This window comes from Physeter macrocephalus, chromosome 13 (genome assembly GCF_002837175.3).
Source record: "Physeter macrocephalus isolate SW-GA chromosome 13, ASM283717v5, whole genome shotgun sequence".
Lineage (NCBI taxonomy): Eukaryota > Metazoa > Chordata > Mammalia > Artiodactyla > Physeteridae > Physeter > Physeter macrocephalus.
The window spans coordinates 898,399-904,742 of record NC_041226.1 but is presented as its reverse complement, the minus strand read 5'-3'; positions in this window follow the sequence as shown (position 1 = coordinate 904,742).

The following is a 6,344-nucleotide window of genomic DNA, read 5'->3' as shown; positions in this document are numbered from 1 at the left end:
TGCCACCATGTCCACCACGGTGTGTGGACACGTGTGGGCATCCGGAGCTCAGCAAGGCTCCGAATCAAGGCCTGTTTTCGGTGTGTGTGTGTGTGTGTGTGTGTGTGTGTGTGTGTGTGTGTGTGGAGGTTAAACCCTCACCAGCACAGCACAAGGTGGCATCAACCAGGTGAGTCCTGCTTAGAATATACAAACCAAGTGTTCCGAGACCACCGCACGGAGGGAATCAGACCCACCTGACACTGGTTAAAAAGACAGATTCTGGGTCTCCCAGAAAGTCCTGCTGACTCAGAGCCTCCCCGGGCGGGGCCCAGGGATTTGTGTTTTCCCAGGATTTCCAGGTAATGCTGGTGAGCTGCCAGCAACACTCTCATCTCTCCCCACCCACCTGACGTCCTGCTGAAACCTCTGCAAAGACAAGTTCTTACCCGCTCCCAGGGGGCCTGGATGACGCTCGGTTCCCGGTCAGTCCAGGAACCAGCCTCCTGTCCTGCTGGTCTTCTCTGTTTCTGCGCTTTCCAGGACGCTCCGTACAACAGACCCGAGGGGTGTCCTCTCTCATGATTATGGGATTCTCCTTATGCAATTGGAAGGGCAGCTATGTTTCAAGAAAATGGTACTTTCCATAAGAAAAGGGGAATTCTCCAAATATGTGAGATGCAAGTAAATTGAGCTCTTCTGAAACTTTGAGTCATGTCATGTTAAACGTGCCATGAAAGCCTTCTCCAACTGGACCCGGTTCAAGGTTTGACATTTACATGGCTCAGAGACCTGCTGCTCTGGCAGCGTGACCTGAGAAAGAAATAGGGTAAAGAAGCATCTCTTTATTAGTCCGAGATCTGGAAGCCAGTGTCCATGACGGGCCGTGCTAAGAAAACGGTCTTGACAGAGTGAGAAAGTTCACGTGTCACAAGAAACGCTTACCTTTGATATCAGTGAAACTTTGAAAACTGAACCAATAATTCTTCTCTAAGACTAAGAATTGGGAGAACTGTTTCTGACACAAAGTAGGAAAACACAAGCCACCTGAACTAGGCACCCCTCCAAGTATTAGGGCCACTGCTGTGCTTAATACAGTAAATCCTTTAGAAAAATACCCTGCACAGCTGAGTAAACTATGCCTTGCTCAGCTCGGTGGGAAGATACTTACCTCTCTCAGGCAGGCGTTGACATTCGGTCCTACCTATAACTGAAGATCTTCTCATAATATACATGTAACACATTCACTGTCTATCTATATCCCTCCCTACATAATATATACTGCATATATAACTACATAGAACATATTTTCTATCCATATCATATATTACATATGGTATTCTCTATATAACTATATATAACTATACAACTATATAACTATGTATATAAAACAGTATCTCTCCTCCCCTCTCTCTCTGTGTACATATCACATCCTTTTTCTCTTGAATAACTTCAGAAGTTGTTAGATCAATAGAAGCACTTTACCTTATCTTTGACCCGTGATGGAAAACATTGGTTGCTTATGATGAGAGGTTGAAAAAGCACAATATTTTGATGGTGCTTGACATTTTCTACAAGAGAATGTGGGGATTTCAAAATATACAAGTAGAGCGTCTTCACGTCGTGTTACCAAAGCCAAGGTAAGTCCTAGTTTCCCTAGCTTAACAGAGTATTAGTTCTACTCTAGTGCTCTGATCCTAAAATACAGCTTTGTCTCTTGTCTTTATCTACAGCGGAAAACCCACTGGGATGTTACAGGATACGTGTACCTCAACATTAACTTTCTTGCTTTGAAAATAATGTCTGAGTTGCTATGGCAGCTGAGCTCTATTAGTTGGTAAACCTTCTCACCTCACTCTAAACCGCAGTACAACCCTTTTATCGGGTGGTAAACGACAGACTGCTGGAGTCTGAAGAAACTTCAAAGGTCAGATAACACCCTATGATGTAGAGTGCTTTACAGTTTACCATCGATGGCCTCATTGGTCTGTACCATTACTATTCCCGTTTTGCAGATGGAACGAAGATATTGGATCACAGAGCTGGTAGGTGGTAGAGTTGGGTCTCATCTATGGTTTCCTTGCCCCAAATAATGACGTTTAGCATTTTATTGTGCACCGACTGTGTTTCTGACACTGTGATGGGCTCTTTATATACATTATCTTTGATCCATAAAACAACCCTGGAAGGAGGTACTTTATGAATTTTGCAAAGGAGACCAGAATCCAGGTCCGTCTGGTCTCAGAGCCTGCTCTTCCCCCTCTTTCATTTCCTTTACTTTTAGGAAAAGCATAAATGTGTTTCCCAGGCAACCTAGGGAAGGGTTAACAGCAAAGACTTGGAGGACCCTGGAATGATGCCCACGGTTCCCAAGTTGTCTTCCATCTGCAAACGGGCTGATCCCACGTTGGTCTCTCCTTTCAGTCAGTCTCGGCCTGTCCTTTTGTGAATGAATCCTTCTCTAGGGGCAGATAACATCACAGGAGAATTCCCAGGAATTGCTCGCAGGAATTCAGCACCGCTTTTGCTGTAGATGGAACTCTCTTGCCCAGATTCCCCAGATCAAGCCTTGTTAAGTAAGAGTGAGCAAGGGAAAGCCTGAACAAGGTGGCACAAGAATTTGCTCCAAAGTAGCCGCTTCAAAGATTAATTCGTGTTGATTTGAGTCTTTGAAGTAGAATTTTTGAAGAATCACCTTAGGGATGGGCATTCGTGGTGGAATCTGTGTCCGTACCCTGGGGTGGCCTGTCCCCTTTCTTGCAGATTTCTTGCAGATTCAGGTTTGGATCAGGGCTTTTTCCCTTCAGCCTGGAGAACTTCCTTTAGCAATGAATTCTCTCATTTTTTGTTTTTCTGAAAATGTCTTTACTTTGCCTACATTTTCAAAGGAGATTTTTGCTTGACCTAGACTGCGAGCTGGCATTTTTTTCTTTTTGAAGATGTTTTGCAGTCCTCCTTTAGCTTCTATCCCTCCTGTTCATGTCAGTCATCATTTTTGTCATTTCTCGGAGGGTAACGTGTCTCCTTTTTTCTCATTCGTTGTTTTTTCAAAGATTTTTCCCTTTATTTCCATTTTTCAAAAGTTTGACTAAGATACGCCCTCTGTATTTATCATGCATGCGGGTTGCTGAGCTTCCTGGCTCTGTGGGTTGTCTTATATCAATTTTGGGAGAAAACGGCCGTTATCTCATTAAATATTCTTCTGCCCATTCCCTCTGTCTGTTCCTTCTGGGCTCCAATTCACATGGTAGACCAGTCATTTGCTGTTCTTGCACAGGACTTTTCCTCTTTGTGGTTCAGAAACTGGATCATTTCTACTGACTTGTTTTCAAATTCATGATCCTTTTCTCAGCTCTGTGGTCTTTAGTGAGGCCTAGCCACTGAATTTTGCATTTCGGCCCTGTTGTTTTCAATTCTAGAATTCCATTTGTTTTCTTTGTGACGTCTCTAGTTCTCTGCCAAGATTCTCGATCTCGCTGCCCTCTTCTTTCCCTCTTTCCTGTGAATCCTTTACGTGTTCGTCATAGCTGTTTTACATGGTTCACCTGCTAAATTCAAACTGTAAGTTATCTATAAGTCTACTTCTCTTATCTTGATTCTGGGTCACATTTTCTGTTCTTTTGTTTTGTTCTGTTGTTTTGCTTGTCTAGTGCCTTTTAAAAAATGACTATTGTTCTGGGAATCGTGGATGATGTGTTGTGGAGACTTTGAGCTGGATCATCGTCCTCTCCTGTGGGTTGCCTTTGGCTCTGGGGGGCGGTCAGTTCCCGGCTGGGCCTCGGGCCTGTGGGCTCCGCCTGTCACTGTCCCAGGGCACAGCGTTCAGCCACTGCTGAGCTGTAGTCCATCCGGTTTTTCAGGAACAGCCTGCGGGTTCACTGAGCCCTGTCCTGAGCTCAGGCTCTGGGGGCCTAGGCCTGTCCTCCCACGCTCGGGCTGCCAGTGCTGAGGACACAGGGGAACCTCACGCTGATTCGGTGCTTCCCCTCCATCCGCCATGCTTCCTGGGACGTTTCACCTCTGTCTGCAGCCCAGTTTGATGGCCACTTTCTGCTCGAGTACCTGTTTTGCTATTTGGCGACTGGACAGCTGGTCGGTGTGGAGCCGGCCGGGGTGCCGTCCTCCCTTCGGGGAAGGGGCTGTGCCTGCTCCTGTCCTTCTAGCCACTGGTCTTCATAACATCGGAGTTTCTGGGTATGGAACCCACCGTCGGTATCTTTTAAAGCACCCAGTGATTTCTGTGTAACCAGAGTTACTGGAAACGGTTATTGAGCCCTCATATGTCTCAGCACTTTTCATGAATTATTCTTCTTAATTAGTTTCCATACGAGGGAACTAAGAGTTAGATGTGCAGACGTTCCAAGGTCACACCGAACGTTCCAGAGCCAGGGCTTGATGTAGCCAGTCCGACCTCAGACCTGCAAGTTAACTCCACGCTTCACCGCAGTGCGTGAGGAGGGCAGGCTCACAGGAGACCGAAAGTTTAGTTTTGAATGACTAGGACGCCATCGCGTTGCCATCACTGACTTTGGAATTTCCCCTATTGCAGGAGAGTCACGATACTGTCGACATCTTTCCCCTTGTAAAGTATTCTGCATAGAATATTTTGTACCTAAAGCTAAGTGCGTCTCTGTTTACTAAGGATAAATTATCGGAAGAGGAATCGGGTTGTCTACAGATAGAAATGTTTAAAAGCCTTGGTACATTCTGCTAGAGACCGCCAACAGCGTACCTGAATGCTGGGTATACCAGAGCTGTGGGTACGTTTTTCACTGGGAAATAAATAATAGGATTGTTGGTATTTTAACCCGGCCACGTGGACCGGGAAGTTTGACTTCCGGCACATCTTTCTGGTAATGACCTTAAATGCACTGAACTTCACATCTGCCCACTGCAATGTGCATGGGCTTCCTGGTGGGACAGTGGCGGCGAGAGGAGCGTGGAGGGCGTCCGTGTCCACGGCGTGGGCGCTCCTGTCCCGGATCAAGCAGGCGCATCTGCAGCTGAGGCTGAGGCAGCCGTGGCAGGCGTCCCTTAAGCCACCTGCGTTTCCTTGCCCTTGTTACCTTTTCATAATCCTTTGCCAAACTTATCCTTGGACTGATTTGTGAGGGTTGATAAAGTAATAAGATGAGGGGTTTTTTTGGTTTTTTCTTTTGCGATACGCGGGCCTCTCACTGTTGTGGCCTCTCCCGTTGCGGAGCGCAGGCTCCGGACGCGCAGGCTCAGCGGCCACGGCTCACGGGCCCAGCCGCTCTGCGGCACGTGGGATCCTCCCGGACCGGGGCGCGAACCCGCGTCCCCTGCATCGGCAGGCGGACTCCCAACCCCTGCGCCACCAGGGAAGCCCAGGACATTCTAAAAACCACCAGACCCTGTGTTTCCTCGGGGATCCTGCATACACCCCAGACCCCAGAGCTGAGTGGACGTGAGCCTCCTGACCATTTCTCTAAAAACAACCATCCCCTGAGCCAAGGCGTTTCTTGGAGTGGCCGTCGGGGTCACTGCCTGCCCTTTAAGCTTTACTGCAGAGCTGCTAACATGGCCTTTCCTTGCCTTTCGCTGCATTAACCACGCGTGGGGCCTGGAAAACAGCGGTGATGTTTACTGCAGATAAGAATTTGCACAGAAAAGGCAGGAATGAGCAAGTAAGAGAACAGACCTAAGGAAGGCTGGCTGTTCGAGCTCAGATTCATGAGCTAATAGGTATGAGTTGGGGGTGGGAAGAGGCTCGGGGTCTGTGCTCAGAACCCAGACGAGACGCAGGCGTCTTGTTGGACACACTCTCAGTGAACCTGTGGCTTTTACTCTGCATATTTCCGTTGTACTTTTTAAAAGCAACGCCACGTCACCTTTTCTGGGAAAGATACTTCATGCTGAGGAGGCAGAGCCGATTTAAAGGACCGCGAATGACTTGCGGCTTATGTCTGAGACAGATGTGCCGATCCATCAAAAGTCAGCCTTGCCTTCTTTTCGTCTTCCCGGGGGTGCGGACAGCAGTCTGGGAAGAGGGCGGATTCTCCTGATGTTCCCCCTTCTCTCCCGTCTGAACCCACCCCGGCCCTCCTCCTGCGTCTGCTGAGCCGGGATGGGCCCCCGTGGCGGCCGTGGGACCTCCCTGGGGCGGAGAAGGGAGAGCTGGGCTCCAAAGTCTTGAGGGAGGCCTCCCCCCGCCTGTGTGTGCTGGAGAAGGCGGGAAGGCGAGGCTGGGCTCGCGCCAGCTGCAGCTGATTCCTGCGGCGGGGCCCGCACCTCGTGCCGCATCTCCTGTCTCCTGCTCCGCTCGCTTCCCGTGTCCCCGGGCCAGGGAGCCCGAGGGGAAGACCCAAGGCCGAGCCTCGTGGGCCGAGGTCCCGGGCTCGCCC